General features: G+C 37.0%; 1 protein-coding gene across 3 annotated transcripts in view; it reads left to right on the forward strand.

Annotated features, from left to right (window-relative positions):
• Window positions 1–23,305, forward strand: part of bcl9 (BCL9 transcription coactivator) — an 84,964-nt gene that overhangs the window by 44,549 nt on the left and 17,110 nt on the right. Inside the window, exons 1-3 of one of the 3 annotated variants that reach the window (XM_043235800.1) lie at window positions 1,459–2,249; window positions 4,366–4,522; window positions 17,032–17,109. The gene's annotated coding sequence lies outside the window, so the exon portion shown is untranslated. Of the gene's footprint in view, window positions 1–1,458; window positions 2,250–4,365; window positions 4,523–17,031; window positions 17,110–23,305 lie in introns of those variants that run through there. The other 2 variants (XM_043235779.1, XM_043235790.1) reach the window with 2 other exon arrangements.

Here is a 23,305-nt window from a genome sequence, read left to right on the forward strand (position 1 = left end):
TTACCTTTTTTTTTTTTTTGCATTTCGACAGTTCATCCTTCATCTTCAGAGATAGGCCAAAATCTCATTCTCATTGACGAACATGAAGAATGTAAAGAATAAACAGAAACACAAATACAATAATTATATCCTATTAATTGAGGTTTAAAGTACATTTAGCGGATGCTTTTCTCCAAATGAGAACCACGGAAGCTATCGAAATCAACAAAAGAGCAACGATACGCAAGTGCTATAACAAGACTCAACACAACACAGTACACGTAGTAAGGTTTTTTTTAAGTTGTATAATAAAAAGAAAACAGATAGAATAGAAAAAGAATAGAGCTGGTGTTAGAAGCCTTATTTTTGCTTGAGTTACTTTTATAATAAATAAAAAGGAACAGATAGAATACAAAAACTTTAGAGAAAACTAGATTTTTTTTTTTGTGCGTGTCTGAAAGTGGCCAGCTGTTTAAGAATAAAATTAGAATAGAGATGTGTTCTCAGCCGATTCTTAAAAATGGGATTCAACAGCCCAGATTGAGTTGTTTACACAACTGTACTGTATTTATCTCTTTTTTTGGCTACACTTGGATGCATGGATAGACTACTTGTTCTGGGCATATATGAATACTACATTCAGACTCAATATACTTGTTTGACATGATGGCAGAGGAACATTCAGACTTGGGGAATGTGTAAAGAGTGGATGACTTTCGTCAGTTTATCACCTTAAACACTGTAGACAGAAGTTGTGTGAGCTGGTCTGGATTCTGTTTTTACTCTCTTTTCGCTCTGAGCGGGTTTCTCTCGCTAATGTTTTGGGCGGGAAATGTAAAACCTGCCGACTGTAAACAAACAATAATATCCTAAATGTAAATCTTAACGCCTTTTCCTTTGTTGTAATAATATTTAGAATTATAATTTGGTTTGGGAGTAAATATAACCGCAGACCGAGCTTTTGGCGAGATTATTTTTTTTATCTGGCATCCGACGCCACTCAAACGGCAGGAATGCGATTATAATTTTTGACACCTTCTCTTACCTCAAAATGTCTCACTCTCAACAAAACAGCTGTACAGCAGGATTCAACACGTCCTTACTACACTAGTGAGCTCTTCCTTGCTGTGATTAGCCATTACACGCATTTGAATAACAAAGAAAGCCGTCTGGATTCAGAGCACAATCGCTCGAATTGATCTCCGCCGTCACTCACTATATTCAATGGCGAGTCAACCTGACCTAGAATTGCTACTTATTACAATATGGACTGAACCATCCGGCCGGATCAAAGAGGGGGGGAGGCGAGCACACGTCGGCGGTACTCGCTCATCTCTGATGGGGGAAGCCATGTTAGTGCCGTGAGCTATTTTAATCAGCCGTGTTTCATAAGGAAAGGCTGCGACTAGCACGTTTCGGGGAGACGGAATCGCTCGCGGATCCCCGCCGCGCGGAATCGGACACCCCTCTGTGTTTTTCCGACCGCACACTTTTCACCATTAAAATATAGCGGCTTTTCCCAACCACTGTAAAGGAGAGCAGCCCAACGGATAAAGGAAATATAGTATCCTTTACGCATCTAAAACATATAATGTCGTTTAATATGGCAAGAAACATAGCCCTACAAGTGCCCCGATGCATTGTCTATAAGGACTGACGCTGACTCTCATAAGAGATCTTTGTGTCGCTGCAGCCAGCTGCGGTTATTATTTGATCCACTGCTATTTTTAACGCATATCACTCGCTCTGCAAATACACCGCAGACTTGATTTAAAGCGTTTATTCTAGCGGATCTCTAGCACACGAGAGCCTGCAGGATTTTAAGCTCTCGCTCTCTCTCTCTCTCTCTTTGGCCAGGAGCTTGATAAAACAGCTCCCCTCCCCCAAGCTTTGGCGAAACAGGAACAACTTCTTTGAGAGAGAAAAAAGGGCTGCACAAGTTTGGGACGTCTTGGATCCGCCGTTTGGCCATTTGTAGTCCGGAGCTGAGATTTTTTCCTACAGCGATTCTTTGGGTTTTCACCTAGGATTGTCGGCGCCCTTTGTTAGCGAGAAGGCTCGGGCATCCACGCTCTTGAATTTTTTTTTCTTTGGAAAATGGGATACCTCTAGGATTATAATGAGGGGAATGCGCTCGCTTGTGGAATAACTTCACTTTTCTCCCCCCAGCGGGAATGGAATTCGCGGAGCCCTGATTTATTTCAGCGATTGCATTCGCAATGGGAAAAGTGCTTTGTGTGGAATATTTGCTGTCGCCGTGATCAACATGGGTAAGATTTGTTTTGCTTTCGTTCATACTTTTCTTCCACGCTCGATTGGCCTTGCTCCCACTGAATTATACTTGGGAAACCCCAAATTGCGACTCGCTGATCGGTCATTTCGGGCTGTTTGCTTTCGAACCCCCACAAATAAACAGTTCAAGCGCTCTTGGTTGAATTCGACCGTGTTATATATTTTCCTCCACCAGCATGCATTCGTAGTAAGGCACGTATAACTTTCTTGCGAATGCCAGTATGGCTGGAGATGCTAAAGGAAGCTTGTTTTCCCACCCCGCGGTTTTCCCTCTCTCGTACCCACTCCTAATCGCTACAAATCTCAACAGTTTACGTAAAAAAAACACTTATTTCCGCGTGCGTCCGTCCTCGCGCGTTTTAAACGCTCCTGTTTCTGTCGTAAACGCATTTGCTCCCCCAACTTTCCTCGGTTTTTTTCGTGTGTGTCTTCTTCAGAGAATCCACCAGGTTGGTTACAAGGAAGTTCGCGAGGCCGCCGCTGCGTGTTTTTACAGCTCTCCATTGTTACATCAAGCCCCATTTACTTTTCTTACAATGTTGCTAAAACCCTCGTTTTGAAACCGTATATCCAGCCGAACGTGATACGCGACTCGACGGCGGATATAAATGGTGTTTTGTTGTCTGTTAGCTTCCTCTGTGCGCAGGTATCTGTGTTGGGTTACTCGAGAGAGGCTGGTTAACTCTGCCCAGGCCTGCACACAGCAGGGTGTATCACAAATCAGCAAAAAAAACCCCCAAAAAACATAAGCAAACCAAGGTGCTTTTGAACCGGATTTTCTTCAGAAGACTGTCAAAACGGCGTTGGACCCTGGGAAGTTTTTGGTGCTTGAGTTGTGCGCGATATAGATAAGGTTGTCACAGTCAAGGAACTCTCATGCTTTGCATATTTGTGATATTATTCAAAAGGAAAGCCCGTGTTTGCTGGGTGTGGTTTGCCAAGCATGAATATATAACCTTGAATGCTTTATTTATAGGTGTTATAACCTTTGGTTACCCTAGTTTGAACTTAAGTGACTTTTAGTGCATTATATATGAACAGTTAAGAGTGGTTTGAGACTTCGGCTCAGAACTGCAATGTGTATATCGATGAGGAATTGTTTATTATTAACGTCAAATTAGTTTTATAGTGAAGAGTAAATGCTCAGATTGTGTACTAAACTGCTGACTGTATGCTATTAGGGGTAACAAATTGCAGTGTTTTTCTTGGTAAGGACTGACCTTTAAGATACAGACGCTTTTTGTTGAGTTCGAAAAGTAGGATCTTGACTACTGTGTGTTTGGACGCCTAAGAACCAACCACTTTTCATTTTTTGCTGGAGCTTGCTAGAGAAACGCTACTGCGCGCTAATGCAACGCTTGTTTTTCTCTGTTCTGAACCTTGAATGTACTTCGTCAGTCTTGTAGACTACAGAATATCGGGAGACCTGAGGGAAATCTTCCCCCATTCTTTTAACTAGTCAGAGTGTGTGTTTAGAGAATGGAATTCTTGTTGTACCTATCCACAAAGTGAGTCATGTAATTGCTGCCGTAGGTTTGGTTTTGTCAGGAATTAGCATGTGGTGAAGTTCGTTAGAATGATTGGAAAGCGGAGGGGGAGCTCTTATGTTTCTTGATTTTATTCTGGCAGCAAACATTAGATTCGTTTTGGCTTCACCTCACCACAGCATTCAACAATAATGCCCGGTGTTTGTCCCGAGTCACTGTGCAATAAAGAGAAGGCCAATGCTAAATTGCCTGAAATATTGCATACTGTGATATTTGAGAACGGTTTGGTTTTTCTTTATTGAATCTTTAGGGTTTTTTGCTGCTGAATGATGTTGAACTGCATTGGCGTTATTTGGAACCTCGCTTACAAAAATGGCCTCCTTTTTTTTGCCCTCGTCCCTGCACTTTCCACGAAATCTCATCATCGCTTTTATGACTTGCACGTAATCTCGGTGCGACCAATTCTACTTGACATCTAAGAATAAATGCACAAATAAGAAATCGCACAACAACCTCTACCACCTTCAAGCGTCGTCTGCTATCTTCAGATCTTCCGTGGTTATGTGTATGTTTGTGGTCTGACTCCGAACTTCTTATTTCTCCACAGGTGTTCGGATAGAGTCTGTGATCTCCTGAGCTCACAGGTTTAATCTACGGGAGAAGAGGCGCGCACAAATTCACACACACTATTTACAGTGGAAGTTATTCGCATGGTCTTCAGATGAGGGAGAACGGGAGACTCTGAAACCTGAGGGGTGTTCGAGGTAAGTTAACTATAGTGCAATACACACACAGTCTTGTTTTACACAGATCAGATTTTTAAAAATTTGATTTAGCTCAATGCTGCGAAGAAAGACTAGCAACATTGTTTTACACGAACTCTCATGTGCTTTTAGCTTCTGCTAATTTATTTGAGTCCGTTGAGGAGAAAGCCAGCCCCCTAGATTGATCTGAACGGTGTATTGATTAATAGAATATGTATATTTTAAGTATAACATTGAATTGCTATTTCTCATGCTTGAGATTATAGATGTGTGCTTGTTATAATTGAGGAGATGTTTGCTATTGGATGTGAAGGAATAGTTCAACCAAAGATTCCTAACTTGCTTTGTTCTATCGAACACAAAAGGATTTTTCAATGCTTAAAACACCATTCCCATATAATTGCTATTGCATGGTAGCGAATGACAAATACACTATAAAAAAATTCCACATAATAAATCATAAGGGTTTGGTATGACAATGCATTTGTGTAAATGACAATTCTCATTGTTGACCCAACTATTCATTTAAGTAGGCTTGTGGATTTCCTGCTTGTGCATAAATGTGTAAAAATCCAGTCCACATAGCAACATGTTAAAAAAAACACAAACACTGTTGAGTTTTGCTTGAGCAAGCATCACTTCATTTTTATTTTTTTTTAATGAAAGTATAATTTAAGTCTAATAAGGCATATGCACCTTGAATTTCTTTTGCTGTTGGGCGCAGATTATTTTCACTCTATAGCTGTTACAAAGCACCTATGGAATTTATCCGATGCATTTAAACATGTCAATTATTAAAAGTGAGTTTGGGGGAAAGTTTATGGGGGAAACAATGATTTGATTGTTTCTTCTGATGCAGTTTTAGCGTCTTGCTCTTTCAATGTCTGTCCCACTCTCATATTTGGCAGATATTGCTGGTATTTTGTATCACAGACTTGGCTGTAGTTGTGGTATGCCCAGAGGTGACTGATGCTAGCAATCTACTGTCTTTTGGCCAACAATAACTGAAGCTGTTGACTACTTTGAATTGTGTTTGTGATGAATAAACTTATTATTCTCATGTTGTTTTTGAAATCACAATTTTCTTTTATAGAAAGAATCAAAACTTAGATGTGTATAATAAAAGTAGTTTTTTTTTTTATTCTTCATCAATTTTATTGTTTTCATTGTTTGCCAGTCCATTTTCTTTGTAATAAAAAAAAAACAAAACAAAAAAAAAACAGCTAAGACATTTGGATTAATAACCCCTTTTTTGTGTACAACCGAAGAGAGAATGTCATATAGGTTTGAAAAAGAAAAATGCCATTTTCATTTTGAGTGAAGTCATATTTTATTTCAAGTATAGGCCAAACTAGACTGACTCATTGAAGAGTGAAGAACCACCAAAATGTCAGTGTTGTAGCTCAAACTTGTCTGTAAAGCATATGTTTTTGGTCTGCCAAAATTTTAATGTCATGAGACAAACTTATTTTTTTTTAAGATGGGCCCAAGAAAAGCTTTTTATTGCACAGTACATTTAAATATTAGCTTTATACATAGTTATATTTATAAAAATATCTATTTATTGTGCTTGTTGAATTAGGACTGAAACGATTATTCAACATTAGCAACGATTTTCTTTTCTTTTTTTTGTCATAGTCATATGATATGGCCAAATGTAAGAGGCCAAAACTACTTTATTGTCCAGCATGGTGCCGTAGCACAAGAATAATTGTTTAACGTTTTCGAAAACTTAAGCGATTTATCTTTTATTTATTAAAGCATTTAAATCACTTTTTGCCTCTCAATCTCTAAAATAATCGGTTTGTTGTTGTTGTAATTTATATTAATCAATTATCAGAATAAACTGTTGCAGCTGTATGTCTGTGAAGGTGGCAGTGCGTTTAAGTACAACAAACAGGCCCTACTTTGTTTCATAGTGTTAGCGTTTATCTGAATTGGCAAGTAAACTCTCTTTGACTTGTAAGTATATGAGTGAATGCTGACGATTGTCTGGATGTATGTAAGTCCAGGACGTATTGTCTGGAAGTATGAAGTGTTTCTAGACCACTCATTAGAATATATCAGTGTTGAATGAGGTTTGTGTGCTTTTGACAGCAAAGAACCGTATTAAAGTGCGACTGAGTTGGGACCCTGATAGTTGTATTGTCTGCGTAGAACATCAGACACCTACACCCAAAATACCGTCCGTTCAGCGCCAATGTAATGCTCTTTAATGCGTGTGCTTTGTCACCGTATGTCTGGAACCAGTATGGTGAGAATAGTTTATAGCGCTTGTTTGTCTGTAAATGGGTTTTTGTGTGAATTCTTCACGATGACTTGCCCGTTTGCTTATGTGCTCTTTGATTAGTACCATTCCCCTCTTCCAGGTCTGTGTATGTTAGTTTGTGGTTTGCATTTCCTTTGCAGTTTATAATTAAAGGTGATTTTGATAAATGTGCAGGAGGGTTTTATAAACCCCACTGGCCACAGCGGAAATCCTGCCCTTTAACCAGAGCTGGTCATACTTTTATTGGTTGTCTTGTTGCCAGGGTTACCTGACTGAATTATGAGTGTCATTTATCACCTACGAACTTCTAAAACCCTGTTTTTCGAAAACTTTCTAATGGTCACAGTTTAACCTGTGAGTTGATCTGATATAGCGTTAAGTTCATTGGAAAAGTTTCGACCAAAATCCAGATGCTTGTTTTGCATAAAGTGGAAGCAAACAAGCAGGTTGCTTTTTTAAAATGAGCTGGTTTCTCCTGGAAAAATAGGATTTGCATGTGTAAATGTTCAGACTGTTTTTGCTTGCCGTATAGAGCTAACCAGATTTATTTTATTATCTTTGAAAATGTAAGTTGTTGCATAATTGCTTTATAATTGGTCTTTTAAAGACGTGATGTGATGGACGTCAGCGGCGGCTCTTTTTTTACTTGGTTATGTTATATTGGTTGTAGATTGAATAGATGCCAATGTCAATAGAAGCTTATATTAGATTGAAAAAAGGGGCGGAGTTTGAGCAGATTAAATAATTGGAGAAGCCCAGCATGTCACTGGAGAGAAGTCTGTTTTTTTTTTTTTTTTTATTTAAACAATCTTTGATTCAAAACTGAGCAAATTTTTTCAAAACATGCATAATTTGCAATACAATTAATAACGTGTTTGGAAATTAATAGGTAAAATTTTTCATTTTGTCAACTTGAGGGTTCGGCACTGATAGTTGTACATTGATACATGCTGTTATTTTTAATTATTTCCAGTGTGGGTCCTTTTTTGTGCCTGCAAATATGCATATCAAACAACTATATCTGTAAATGGACAAATTATTATTCCTGAAATGAATGCCCTGTTTACTCTTGGTTTTAACATCCATCTAGTTTCATCCCATCACAAGTGACATGCATAATGTCTCAAATGGGTCTCCTATGACCACTTGTAATCGACTTCCCTCATTTGCTCAACTTCTGATTTTGTGTGCTTTAAAAGATCTGTGAAACAGTGTGTGCTTACGTACAGGTTTTCTGTAGTTTCAGTCTTTTTAACACCTAAATAGCAAAATGTAAAACTGTTGTTTGTTTGATTGACAGGCGGTTTTGCAGTAAAATGTGCAGTGTACTACCTCCCACTACGGTTTGTATCACAAAACATTCTGGATGCCTTGTATGTAGGTCCGACCACTTCTAATCAAATCACCTGAGACTGAAGTTGTAAACGAGGCCTAAAAAGCATTACTCTCTTGTAAACTGGCATGGATTGAACTCATTATAATTTAATCCAGTTTGTGTTCGACAAAGCAGAAACCAACACCTGCATTTGCATTGTATTCGTTTGCCTTATAGCTCTACCAAAGTGCAGTTTAGTATTATTTCTGCAGTTTTGTTTTAATTATTCTTGTGTTACTCTTTGAAGTGCTGTGCTGGTTTTTAGATGGAGATGGCTGGTTTATCTGGTCAAGCTGGTCTCCCAGTCTCTAAAACCAGCATGCTAAACCACCGTACCAGGCTGGGAGACCAATGCAAAGCAGTTATTTTTTTTAGTTTTAGCATTTTTTTTGAACAGGTATGTAAATGGCAATGTATATGAATACAGTAAGCGTTCAGTGCTATAGTATACATTGAAATAATGTCTGATATAATCTTTGTACCACGGTCCTGCTGCCGTAGCATGGTTTTGCGAGTGATTTTCTTCAGTCTTTTCATTTTAACTTGTTATAGTTAGTTTGCTGGTAGAGTCTTGGGGAGTGTATCTATTAAACAGTTCAGAAAATGCCCTGAAATTTAATTTGTAGTTTAAATTTGCAGATTAGAACTTGAGTGTTGTGTAATAGTGTAATCATTGTCTGTTCTCAGACAGAATCTAGCAGCATTAAATCGACCTGCAGTTCACCAACTCTGTTAGCCAAATTGTAGCCCCAAGCGAACGAAGAGAGCAAGAGCTTCTACCTCCTGCTAACCACTTTTATAGAACGGTAAAGTGCACACGTATGAACGGATCTTCTCATATCAGTATGAAATTGTTTTAAAAACGTCCTAGACGCAATTTTCGCGTTTGCACTTAGACGTAATGTACAGTAAGTATTTCAATTTCTTAGTGATACATAAAACACTACATTGACCCGCTTTTATCATACGAAAGCATTTGTACTAGCATTTTTATATATATATATGTATATATTTGCAATAGCAGACTGAATTTCGTAACCATACTCGTCTGAGAGAGTAGCACTCTCAATATGCAAGCGTCATTAAATGCTAATCATGGCCCCTGGGTGCTGTGCTGCAGAAATAAGCTTTTCGGTCTCACGGTTTCTCACTGGTGACCAAGTAACCCTGTCCTGACACAGTCTCGCTGGCTTCTCCCCTACAGGCCAGGGCACCATCTGCCCACCCTCACAGCTGTCATCCAGAGCAGCTTTAACCGAAAAGACTCTTTTTAATCTCTGCGCGAAACCATACTGCTCTGCTAATCTTAGTGCGCTTGCTATTCTGCCAAGCTTATTTTTGGAATTAGGTATTAGGATCAGGGATGCTCCTTTACCTTCTGTACAGAAGGTGTTTGTTTTTGTGTTATTGTTTTTGTAGCATCATTCAAGCTACTGCGCAGTAAGGCTGTGTAGTAATATTGATTCATGTAGACAAAGCCCCCAACCATCTTGTCTGTCTTGGCTTACTTTATTCGCTGTGTATTTTTTTTGTGAGGAAGGCAGACATTTAAGAGTAGGGATTGGATTTAAAGTGATAGCTCACCCAAAAATGATAATGGTCATGAATAAAATTTCCACTCATCCATGAGCGCATGCTTCCATGCTGTATACAGTCAGCGTTGGGGAAAGTTACTTTGGCTGGATTACCTGGATGTACTTAAAGTTTTAGCAAGATCCTGGAGTGCACATTTGATGGTAACTTTACTGTGGAGCTGTGAATAGCTGAATAGCAAAGCAACAGATGCTGGTTGGTTACTTGATGATGGCAATATGGCAGATATAGTACACCCAAATTAAATTAATGCTACACAAATTTATACTGTGTAGAAAAGAAATGCCCAGTCCTGGTCCTAGAAATCTACCCTGATCAAACACAACCTCTGATATTATAAAACACAAGGAAAATTGTTACCTACTGGACAGTAAACTATTTAAGATGCATCAGTTCCAACTTCTCTATAATGTTTTCCTTTTATACCTAAGGGCTCTTAAATGCTTGATTCTGATTGGCTGATCAATGTTCTAAGGTATGTTCTCCAGAAAACACACAAGTAGTTCCACATGCTTTTATATCACTTACCTGAAATAATTTTGCCATTTATAGTCCACTGATCAGGCTAACAAATAGCATCAACAATAGTATACACACAACACTTTCCATGTTTTGCTGCTTGAAATACCTTTTATTATATAGTAAATTGTTGTCTATCTCCCGCTTTCTCTATTTCTGCACAACCACACCATTTTGTAATGAAATATATGTGCATAACTTGACAGATTAAAAAACTTTATTTTAATAAAATGGTAACAGAAAAGCTACATGCTTCATCTCAGAGGCAAGTTATAAATGTCACTGTTTTTGATGCAGTTAAACTTAATTTAGCTATTAGTAAACACTGAATATGTTGAATATTAGTTTACATATCACTGGCTCAAGCCTTTTTAGCCCTTAAATTATATTTTGGAATTAGCAAAGGAGATGTGTAAGCATTAGACAAACTTGACAATATCTTGAAATAAAACATCTAAACGATGTCCTGAGGTGTAGTTATGGTGATATGTGTGATTTATATTTATTCTGGTAGGTTTCAATAATTCAATGGACCTTTGTCACACATTCCTTTCTTGTAGTGTTAAAGTGTTTTTTTTTTTTTTTTTTTTTTTTTTTTTTATTGGCTTTTGCCTTCCTTCTTCCCTCCTCAATTTCTCCTTCAAAAATAATGTCATGTGCTAACAAGACTGATCTGTCTTTTTTTTTTTTTGTCTTGTAAGGATATGGTACTGGTGGGGGGCAATGCTGACCCAAAGCTGTGTCATTTATGGTGTATGTGTTCACAGTTTCAACCTCTGTGGGATATGGAGAAGTCCAGCTGTGCCAGCTTGCACCCACCAAGCCAAGAGCAGTTCGGGCCAGAGCATCTGTGTGCCAGTTCAGAAGTGTGTGTGTGTGTGTGTGTGTGTGAGAGGGGTTTGTGTGCCAGCCTGCTAAATGGACCCGAATCTAACTGTGTCATTTTGTTGGACGTCTGTCTGTGTTTTTCTGTGTGTGTCCTGAAAATTTGGGTCTATATGAAACAGAATAGCAAATTATGAGAGTGTTTTGGTAGTTAATGTGAAGCAATCTTTGTTACGTGTCAAGAGATGATGTTCAGATAAACGTTCCAAACCATAAAAAACTTTTTTTTTTTTTGTTCTATTTGTTTTAATTCTCACTATGTAAATACCTCTAGATGCTAGAAACATGGCTTAAAACTAAATGCAAACAAAACGTTAATTATTTTTCCTAACTGCACATTGTACAATTCTGAGGCTTACATTCACTTGAAACACTTAATTATTTTTTTTAATTAATTTATTATTGATTTTTATTTTCTTTTAAGTTGTCTTAAACATGATCGGCTTATATTTTGGCCAGAACTGTACTGTATCAGTGCTAGTGTTATTTTATTATTATTGGTAATATTACCATTTAAAATGTAAAATTTTTAGGTGAACTATTCCTTTTCGTGTTTTTTTTTTTTTTTTTTTTTTTTCATTAGATTTCTTTCTTTCTGTAGCATTTTTTTTATTTCAAGTTTTATGCAAACAGTCAATTACACCAGTTAGTTGACTAATTGTTCAGGCAACTGACTGATAGTTTAATTTTTGTAACCGTACATTTGTGCACATCAATTATTGTGCATGTTTGTGAGAGCGCATTCTCAGTTTCTCCGGCGGTGTGTGTGTGAATGCATGCATGCACGTGCACACACTTACGTGCCAGTGCACATCACCCTTCTCACCAGCTGGTCGTCTGACATCATGTCACCATGGCGCCAGGCCTTTGGCGGCCTGTAGAAGCCTGCAGCACCATGCCAACAGCACACACACAGAAACAGGAGTTTAGTCTTGCATTTAGGGAGCGGGAACACCATGCCAACTCTGGTAGCCAAGCAGGAGAGCCTTCTACTGCAGACACAGACACACACACACACACACACACAGGAGCGAGTGTGATCCATGCCAGCGGTGGTCTCAGATCAGGAGAGCTCACTTCACTAGACAGACACAGACACTCCACCGAACAAAGGAACATACACGGCCAAGAGTGCAGCGCTGCATTTAGAGAGAGCGAGGAGGAGAACGGATGGAGGCACTGAACATTTGTCTACTGTTTAAGTTCGCCGGGTTCAGCCCGGGCCTGCACAGTTTACGGCTAATGCGTTTGGAAAATGTTCAGGCGCTGTGGAGGAAACAGACGCACGCCTGGTAGAAATGGGCATTTGAGCATTCGAATAGCATGTGTAGCTATTGTATGAAACGGTGCTTTCCAGTTGAAAGACAAAAAGTTTAAGAATACCTGGCAGTGTTCCCCCTAGGTTTTCAGGGTGAATCAAATTCTGTGTTGTATATAACAAAACAGTCATTTAACCTATTATTAATGAAAATGGAATTTTTTTTTTTGGTGGGGTGGACATAAATGGGAATTAATGTTACAATTAAAAACCTTGAAGAAATAACTTATTTTATAACTTTTTTTTATTTTGACGGGTTGCCTTGAATACCTTTACATTTCTAGTGCAGGATAGTTTTACTCAAATGAAACGGTCAAATGCTCATAAAGTGACGCTCAGATCCAGACTGTGTATTTATGTCGTCATAGTCAGACGGCAGATGTTAATATCACCGGAAGCATCACACACGCTTCAGTACAGTAGTACACAAAATCGTGCATCTGCGCCATTCACTAACACAGAGACACGTGCCATTTATATTTAAATATCCTTTGTGCGGCTTAATATTTACAAATGCGGCTGAAATTGTGCTCACTTGTGTATACGCGAACGTGTGTGTGTGTGTGTGTGAGAGAGAGGGGGGGCAGATCTTCACTGTATAAAATAATGGCAGGGGAAACACTATCAAGTGTAAAAAGAATATGTACACTTTAGAATGAGAGTAACTGCGATGTAAAAGTTGTTGTACAATACCAGAACAACATTTCTTGTATTTTAAATAATGTGTGTGTGTGTGTGTGTCTGGCACAGAACAAAAGAACATTTAATTATAATTATATATATATATATATATATATATATATATATATATATATATATATATATATATATATATATATATATATATATATATATATATATATGTATATGACTTTCTTTGTCTTTCATTCCAGACAAAGTCATGCCGATTTGGAAAAGGATGAGAAAATCTGTGTTTTTGGGTCAACCATCCCGTTTACTGTAATATTTATTCAACTTGATTTTTCTTCTTTTAGATATTTTTGTGAGTTCTAAAGAATACCAAAGTGTATTTTTTACATAAATATTAAGCACCGTAACAGTTTCAACATTGATAATAATGAGAAACGTATATTAGACTGATGAAAACGGTTGCTTAAGTTTGTTCTCTGTATACAGTGTTTAATGAAACCTTAATTAAGCCTAAGAGACGTCTGTCGGAAATCTTAGACCTTTTGAAACCTTTATACTGTAATGTAGATGAACCTTTGAGCATTCCTACCTTTTTATTTTCTCAAAGGTTAACAGCATTTGTTCCAGTTCTAAAGAATCAAGGAAATACAGCTGTCATTCCAGAACAATAACTGTAAGAATATCATTTATTAATAAAATTTTTTGAGGGTCTGTTTTGGTCTAAGATCACGCTTGCTTTCATATATGCAATGCCTTCATGCTTTGTAGATGATCGGTTGCGTTAGCTCCCGATTGATCCTAAAAATGCCCTCTTTCCTTCGTGAGGGCCACAGAGGTATATTAGGCTTATTTTGGTTTTACAGTACTGGACAGACAGGGAGTCGTGTAGGTTTCTGCACCAGTCCTCTCTGAACAGATAAACTGGTTTGTTGGAGCATGTGTGGAATGCTATTGTGAAAGCGGTGTACGGCAAAAGGTTAAGTCGTACCATGTCTTCTTGCGTCACCGTCTGCTGACGGGAGGCTGGGTGTATGTGTGTTTGCACACGAAAGAACATGTAATTTGAGGCAACTGTATCCGACAGATTCACGACGGCACCCAGTTTTGGTGCATCTCATGTACGTCATGTTTGTTAGCACCTCCGTGTGCATGTCTGATGTCACCTAGCTCGGCGAGGATACAACGTAAGCCTTTAATTAGCACATAACTATAAAACTGTTAAAAAGATTGACTATAACATAACCCTGGGCGTAGATATGGGCGAGCTGAAGGATGTTTTTAGGTCTTGAATGAGGGAAGCCAACAATCACCTTGAAGTGATTGACAGAAAACAAGGGAAGGCGAGGAAAGTCGTAAATGCTGTGTGTTTTGTGAGATTATTAAAAAGTTATGAGTGTTGTTTATGATCTTATAGCAGATTTAAAGGAACAATTGCTCCATAATGAAAATTAGTATTAATTATTCCCCAGTGTTGTTCTAAATGCTGGATTGGAGGTTTTCTTCTTTGTTTTTTTGTTTTTTTTTAACAATATGCATGTGTGGGTTGTGTAGATTTGATCTATCTATATATTTGAGCTATAGGCAGAAAATTAAATTCCTTATTTTTATTTATTTTCTTATGTATTTATTTTTATTTATTTTAGTTTTTACTTTTATTATACCAATTTTTTTTTGCGCTTGCTGCTTTTATTTCAATAATTTTTATATGCTCTTTTTTATTTCATACTTTATACTTGCTTATTTAATTTTTTACTTATTTTATAGTTATGTATTTTATGCATGTCTGTCTGTAAGGGGAAAGTAAACCTAGTGCTGTCAAATTATTAATCACATTACGTTTTTTTTATTGACCTAATACATGTTTATTGTGTTTATTATTATAGTGTGTGTGTGTATAGATAGATAGATAGATATAAAATTAAAATATGGAACATTTACACATACATATATTATGCAAATAAAAACGTATTTTTGGATGCAGTTTAATCACTTGATGATACAAGTTTAACCACCAAATGTTATTTTTGAGAAACTTTTCTTGTTTTGGTTTGGAAAAATAGTTTTGTGTTTGTTTGCGTCACAGATAAGTAAAAATGTCTGATGTGTTTGTCACACGCAGAATCTGCTATTGCAGTCACATTAGGTCAGTGTTTGTCTCTCACTCTCTCCGCGCTAGACACATTGAAGTCACACTGTGTGGTGACCATGGAATAATCTGAAATCTACAGTCGTTCGCTCTCTGGTAGTGGCTTACCGTCACAGTGGAGCTCATACTGAATGTGACTTCCTCAGATGATATGGCCAATTGATGTCACATCAGGAGAAATAATTTCGCAGTTTGAAACAACAGAGAAATGGTTCTCATGTGGCGATACGCAGTTTCTCCCTGTTTGATTTGGTATAATATTCTGCTGACCCAACTATATGCCTTTTTACTTGATATTGATGCTCACATTTATTAAAAAACATAAAACCCACACAGGCCTGGTGAATCGTGCACGTTCTGTGACGAATGGCGAGCAGGCAACATAAGCTCACAGCAACACTGATTCGATGAAATCCTATTTAATTAAAGCTAGCGCAAAAAGTCACAGGCTGGACTTTACGGTGACCGTGAACCGGATGTTTGAAATGCAGGAAGACTCTTTTAATGACTTTGGGGAAAGAGGAAGATGGTTGTAGATCAGCTCGTGTTTAGAGAAGGAAGTGACCTCATTAGACGAGGAAGCTTCTGATGGGATTTAGAGTGTCACTTTGAAACAAAACAATGCGTCATTTCTTTGCGACGTTGTATTGTCTGCTTTTTGTCTGCATGTGGGCTTTGAAGCTCCGTATTTAACTGGGAGACGCGTGTTTGCATCAGTGCGCAAAACCTTTGATTAAACTTCTTTCATGTCTTATTTCTATGAGTTTATTCTATTTGGGGACACCCACGCGGATTCACATTTTCTCTTTCGCTCTCATTCATTCATCTGCTCTTGAACTTGAAAGCTTGCTGATTCCATCACTCTTCCATCAAAGAAGTACCCCTCACCTGGTCACTGTACCTGTGCATGTAAATGACACTGTTATTTATTTATTTATCTGTTTGTTCATTTTTTTTTATTTTTTATTTTTTTCCCAACATTACAAAAAGTTAGCTGTCACTTTAGATGAAGCTTAATGCACCCTTGCTGAAGGAGTAAAAAAAAAAATCTATTAAAATATAAAAATTCAAAACTCATAATCCACAAAGCTTTAAACGGCAGTATATATATATATATATATATATATATATATATATATATATATATATATATATATATATATATATATATATATATATATATATATACATACATACATACATACATACAATTACTATATATATTTAAATTCCTCTCTCATATTTAAAAACACAAGAACCAAATGCATTTGCCGTCATGGACATCAGACCTGAAGCGTTACATCTCCATCGCCAAGTTTGAATATATGCAGGCGCAATTGACATTTCAGAGCTACTGCTGACGGCTAGATTTTAATGAAAAAAGTGGAATCATACAGGTATTAAATGACATAAATGGTGATTTGGTTGAGCTATTTCTTTCACAGGTTTCATTATGGTATATTACAGCATATAGTCTGAGCGTGGGAGCGGGTCTGACAAGCTTGAAAATTCTTTATAATGATACACTTCTCAAACAAGTGTCATTCAATCAAAATCTGCTTCGCCCATCTATTATTAATCAAGCCATTACCTCAGTCTATTCTGCAGATCTGGCTTTAACACAGTGCTCTTGCCTCTTAAAGCATTTCCCCGGCAGCGTTACACTGGCCCTCAGAGTGTGTTTAATGAATGTGTATTCTCTCTCTCTCTCTCTCTCTCTCTCTCTCTCTCTCTCTCTCTCTTTCGCTCTCAGATCGTTGTGAGGTTGGTGGTGTTCTGTTGCAGTCCGTGCAGTCATGGCCACAGCTATATCGTGACATAGAGGGACATGGTGAGTGCCCCTTGCGTAGCTCATTTTCATGCCTTTAATGCATTTATGTCAAGCTGAAATTTATTTATGCGTCATACACTACGATTCAATGTCACATGGTCCTTCAGAAAACATTCTAATATTCTGATTTGACATTTCTTACGATTATCGTCATTGTGTGTGCGAAGTGTTTTTTTTTTTCCTCTAGGAATTTTTAATGAATAGAAAAAACATTTATGAGACAGAAAGTTTGTAACATTGTCACGTTGAATCAGTCCAATACATTTATACTCAATGCAAATGTTACTATAAACTAGTGCTGTCAAACAAGTAATCGCGATTAGTTGCATCAAAAAAGGTTATATGCACAATATATTATAATAGTGTTTACTGTGTATATTTATGTGCATTAAATAATTTTGAAATATATATATACTATCTGTATGTATGCATTTAGAGCCGATGACAAGAATCATTATTGTTTTTCCCATGAAATTGTAGTTGCTATTATTAATTACGATTGTCACAATCTACACTGAATGATGTTTATGCCATTGTTGCATAACATAAACAAGCTGGAAACACACTGGTTTTCTAAAGTATTAAGTCTTAAGTGTCAATTTTACATTTATTTTTTTAAAGAATAAACCAAACTATGATATGCTAAAATTAAAACAATGGAAAAACCCTCGAGATAACCTGTAGAAAGAAAAACAAAAACCACATCTTAAGCATGCAAAATAACATAAGTGGATTATAAATGATTAATCGCCGCTTTGATTACAAAGTTGTGGCATCCATATTTGTAATTGATGAGAAATGTGATTAATTATGCAAAATGTGTATGGTTACAAACTTACTAATGTAGCTGTGCTCAAGCTTTTGAGCAGCAGTTGTTTTAAACTTATAACCATTTAAAAAATATATAGGTTCAGGGCAGCTGATGTGCAGAACTTTTGACATCTTTGGTTAAAGATACGCGGCGATCATTGCAGCTTTTTACCTTGTGCAATTCCAACAAGGTGGTAAAGCTCCAGGAACAGTTTGAGGGTCAGAACGCTAGTTTACGTTCAGAGCCTTGAACTCTTGTACACCAGACGTGAACCTGTGAACCTCTTTAGATACGGCCGAGTAGTCATTCCGAGCTATGGATCCACCAAGGATGGATGCTTATGATGCAGTCATGGATTATGGTTGAAGTCTGAGGTCAGCAGTTCCTGCCTCCTGGCCCTGCTGTGGTCATTGAGGCTGAGTTGTGACCTCCAGGTTACTTGGAGAGTGTCTTTATGATTATGGCTTTTAGATATTCTGAGCTGGGCCAGTTCTTCAAACTGAACGGAGGGAACATATAGCATTCCTCAGATGGATTTAGTAGTGATGGGCCCCTCAAAAAATAAATATCTACAGTCCAGAGTTTATTTTTTGGGGCTTTGAAGAGCTTTAATGAAGGTGTTTTTGTCCTTTTGCTTCTGCATTCACTCTTGCCAATTGAGAAAGTTTTAGAAAAATAAAGCTCAATGTATTGAATGCCCATAATTAATGTACTTTAAGCTAATAATGTTGGTTTATGACCAGTGAATCCCTTTTTTTGTTGGACTGATAGCGTACACATTCTTTTTTTTTTCCTTCCCTAATTGCGCTGAACTTTACGTGATTGAGCTAATTGTCTTCAGCTTAACTTTAGCAATGCATTAGTCTTGGGCTTTTTTTTTATTATATAATTTTATTTTATATCTGTGGGTGATTCTGATAACACAACGCAACATGCTTAATGCATGTTGCACTTTTAAAAGTGTAATTTATTAGTTTGATAATTAAGTTAAACCAATGTAATGTAGCCTTCAAGCAAGAATTAAATGATTAGCGCAGTATTCACTGCATGATTATTAGCTATAAATCATTTAATAATGTCGTATAATATTAATTGGTTAAACTGAGAAAGACCTTGTAATTAAAAATGAGTTCTACTGTTTGTTTGTTATATAGTAGAGGACTTTTTCAGTCCAAGTTACCTACTTACTTTTTTGTTTACTAGAGACTATTATTATTATTATTATTATTATTATTATTATTATTATTATTATTATTATTATGATTTTTTCTTTTTTTATCAGCGTTACACAGATAACAGAACTTTTGACATCCCTACTTGTGCATATAGTCCACCTTTTTTTTTTTTTTTTTTTAAATAGTACATTTAAATTTATTAAAATATAGGTGTTATGGAATAGATCAAAAGTGCTCGGCCTGCCTTCCTGCAGTCTTGAGATGCGGTTGTAATTAAACACACACCAGAAGGAGCTAATCAGGGTCTTTGGTTCACTTATAAATTACAGTCAGGTGTGTTCGAGCAGATCTCTGCTTGAGGAAAAATCTGGTGCAGGTGCAGGACTGAGTCTGATAAATAGACTAATTACGCGAAGTCACTTATCAGTTCAAAAGTGTGCCGTATTAAGTGTTTATGGTGAACCAGTCTCCACAGCATTTCTTTTGGTGTAAAATCGTTTCGTAACAAGGCATGATGTGATAAACCCTGACTGTTTAAGTTTCTGTGTTAATCAGAGTGTGAACCAGTGTAGCTGTACTTTTAATATGGTTAAAACACACAACACTACTTTATGATGCTACTGAGAAATGTACTTAAATTTAGTGTTGCTATTTTTAATTAGTGTTATAATATAGGCTATTAATATTTAAATTGTAATTTAAAAATTAATTACATTTTTAACAGGTAAGTCAGTATTTTTTTTTTATTTGTAGCGCCATTTTTATAATTTTTTTTATATAAATTAAAATTTTACTAATTGTAAACCGTATCATAGTATTTATATTTTGAATTAACATTTTTATATTTTTTACATTTTGTTACATTTTGGCATTTATATATATATATATATATATATATATATATATATATATATATATATATATATATATATATATATATATTTTTTTTTTTTTTTTTTTTTTTTTCAATTTGACATTTTATTTTTATAATTTTTGTATTTACCCTGAAGTCGTTTCAAACCCGTATGAGTTTCTACGACGGTAGCCGTTGACTTCCAGAATAATTTTTTTCCCCCATACTATTAAAGTCATCTCTTTACAATAACAATAGCCCATATATTACACATCAGATATGCCTGGTGATTTTTGTTGCATCCTTTTTACACTGATAAGTACCTCAGGTGTCATAGTATACGCAGAGAAAGCCATGCATTCACTTTGTTTGCCTTTAAGCGCACTACAAGATGTTGTCTGTCTGAGAAGCGTCTGCACATTTGTGTAGCTCGAGCCTCCTGCTAGCAACCTAGCAATAACGAAGGTCATGAGCAAACCAGTGTATAGTTTGAATGCACCGCTAGTTTTGTCGAATGTTTGAAGGCAGTTGTTTTCTAATCTACAATTGACAGACAGATTTGCTCTTTTGTGTCTTCGTCACTGCAGGCACTCGGCCACAGCAGACGGGCAGTTTAGACTTGTTTCCTATCGATTATTTGTGCATTATAAATGGGATATGCATACGTCTGGCCTTTTTATTTCATAAGGAATAATTAATAATATTTCTGTGTAGCCATCTAACTCTGAGCAGTTCAGATTGATGGATTTTATGTCGACTGTTTGTTCTGGCTGCTATAACCTGCCGTAAATCACGCTAGCTGTCTATTTAGCCGTCTTTATTGTATTAACAGAAGCTACGTCTAATAGCAATATAATACCGGTTTTATACGCCGTCTTTAGTGGTAAAGACTAGGATTCGGCTACGGAAAACCACAGCTCGCATTAAACGACAACTTAAGTGCGTGCATGTTTATTTATTTTTTTCCACCCAAAGGCAATGGCTTTCAAGGTTATAGCAGCTCTTTTTGTCTGGATGAGGAAAAATACGAGAAATCCTTTTCACCGTGATGCCGCACGCGTGTGTGTTCAGGCCCACACGGCTCCTACACACATGCACACACACTCTTTATGATTTATAAGTGGGAGTATACAGCCCTTGAGCCATGCAAAATGGAAATGGAGTTTAGGAAGCTTTGCTTTAACTGAATAAGGGTGGCAGGACCTCTGCCGTAAACAGCCCATTACACAGTTCACATAGTCATTTAAGCCTCACGGCTCTGTGGCGTCCAGCGCGGCTGTCTGTGCGCGCCTCGCACCTCCTGCTATTTTTCTATTTGCCTGTTTGTGTTCCTGATGATGCCCCGTAGCAGCACCGACGGCTGGCCGCATCCCGAGCGCCTTCATACCGCTGCGCCAGTTTGGAGGTAATGGATTGTGCAAATGCATAGTGAACGAGCTTGATCCACTTGTGAAGCTAGTTGAAGCAAGCTTTTCTTTATTTTGTTTTTTTCCCGTTTGATAATATATCGTATGTTCACCAGTAATACATAGGAAAATATATCTTGGTCTAGGTACTTTTCAATTTCCCAAAAGTGAATTTTGTGTCCTTATTCGATAGAAAGCACAAGTAAGTATAAGCAAGTGTCTACCTCAAGATTTCAGTTAAGTTTTAGCGGAATAAAATTTTGTTGGAATAATGTCACGTTGTCATTCAGTGTAGTTAAAAAAAAAAAAAAAATTATTTCAATTCAATCATGCTTTACATTTTGCTCTAACGAACAAAATTGCAGTTAAATGAAAAAAATTTTGTTTGTTTGTTTTGTGGTTTATTCTATTGTATTCTATTTCATTCCATTTTCCATAATATTTATATACATTATACATTATTTATATACAACTCTATCCTTTTAAGATATATATCTATCACTTAATAATTTTTTATATATATACATATACATACATACTGTGATCCTGCATTGTCCTGCATTCTTGTTTATTTGCATTGAAACATCCCCTCTCTCACTATATTAAATTAGTATATTAGATAGTATTTATTTTCTCACTCCATCCCTAATTTCACTGGATATCTGGCCACTGTTTTCACATCTTTCTTGTTCTCACTCGCTCAGGGCTGGACAGGAAGTGTAAGAGCGTTCTGGAATGTTTGTCCATTTCTGAGAAGGAAGTGGAAATATCTGAGCTTGAGCATGTGCGTTCTCTCTCTCCCTCTCACTCCTCTTTTTTATTTATTTATTTTTTATTTTAGAGTTTCACTTGTTCATGTCTTGTCCTGGTCTTCTTGGACTCAGAAACGGATGTTAATTTATCTTTTTCGTGTATTTTCTTTTCAAGTCAACATGACATCAAAACAAACTCAAACATTTTTCACTTTTCCTCAAACATCACTCCATGCTGACCTTTTAATACGGTTCTAGTAGATCTTGGTGTTCCACTGGAGATGTAGTAAAGGTGTAGTAAAGCTACACTGTAGCTTTAAGTGCACATGCGTTGTAAATCTTGGCGCAGATTGGTGGGTACGGCTGTGTTTTTCAGGGCTGTTGTAGATCCAGGGCCTGTCGGTCGGGGTTGCCTTGGTAACAGTGTTTGTGGGTGTGCGTGCATGAAGAGAAATGTCTGTGGCGGGCTGGAGAAGGCTTGACGGCCATGCTGCTGCCGCTGTACGCCATTAGAGCTCGGCACCGGAGCAGCGCACCGGCCTCTCACACGGCGAACGCTGAAATCTGAGAATGTCAGTATGCAAGTGTGGGTTCAGGAAGAGAGAGAGGGGCCATGCAAGGAAACCACGCTTTAAATTACAAAAAAATGAAATGGCTGCCTCAGTTGACATGCTGCTTTCTCTTTATGTGCTTGCTTTTTACTTTTGTGATTATTAAAAGTGTGTGTGTGTGTGTGTATAGAGATATAGATATATAACAATATTATATATGTATAATTAGTTAATTCAAATAAATGGTCTGTATACAAGACCTAATTAAAAATGGATGTTAAATATGTTCAATAAAGAGATTTATTTATGGTGCAAAAGGAGATTAATCCAAGTAACCTGACGGGTGAAACTAAACACAATCTGACTGAATACTTCAGAATAAACATGAACACACTCATAACATTTGTATTTAGTCAATAACATGAGATGTTAGATACGTACCTGCACACTTTCTTTGTTGACTTGAACACAAAGCAATGGAAAGCTGCAAATCAGTTGTTCTTGTTGTTTGTTGATTTGAGTTTTTATACTGCTGACGTGTGCTGCCAGTGTGGCCTAATAATGTTTCACATTCACGTGCCTTAAAGGAATGGATTACCCAAAAATAAAAAGTCTGTCTTCATTTACTCACCCTCAAGTAGTTCAAAT

This window comes from Puntigrus tetrazona, chromosome 1 (assembly GCF_018831695.1).
Source record: "Puntigrus tetrazona isolate hp1 chromosome 1, ASM1883169v1, whole genome shotgun sequence".
Taxonomy (NCBI): domain Eukaryota; kingdom Metazoa; phylum Chordata; class Actinopteri; order Cypriniformes; family Cyprinidae; genus Puntigrus; species Puntigrus tetrazona.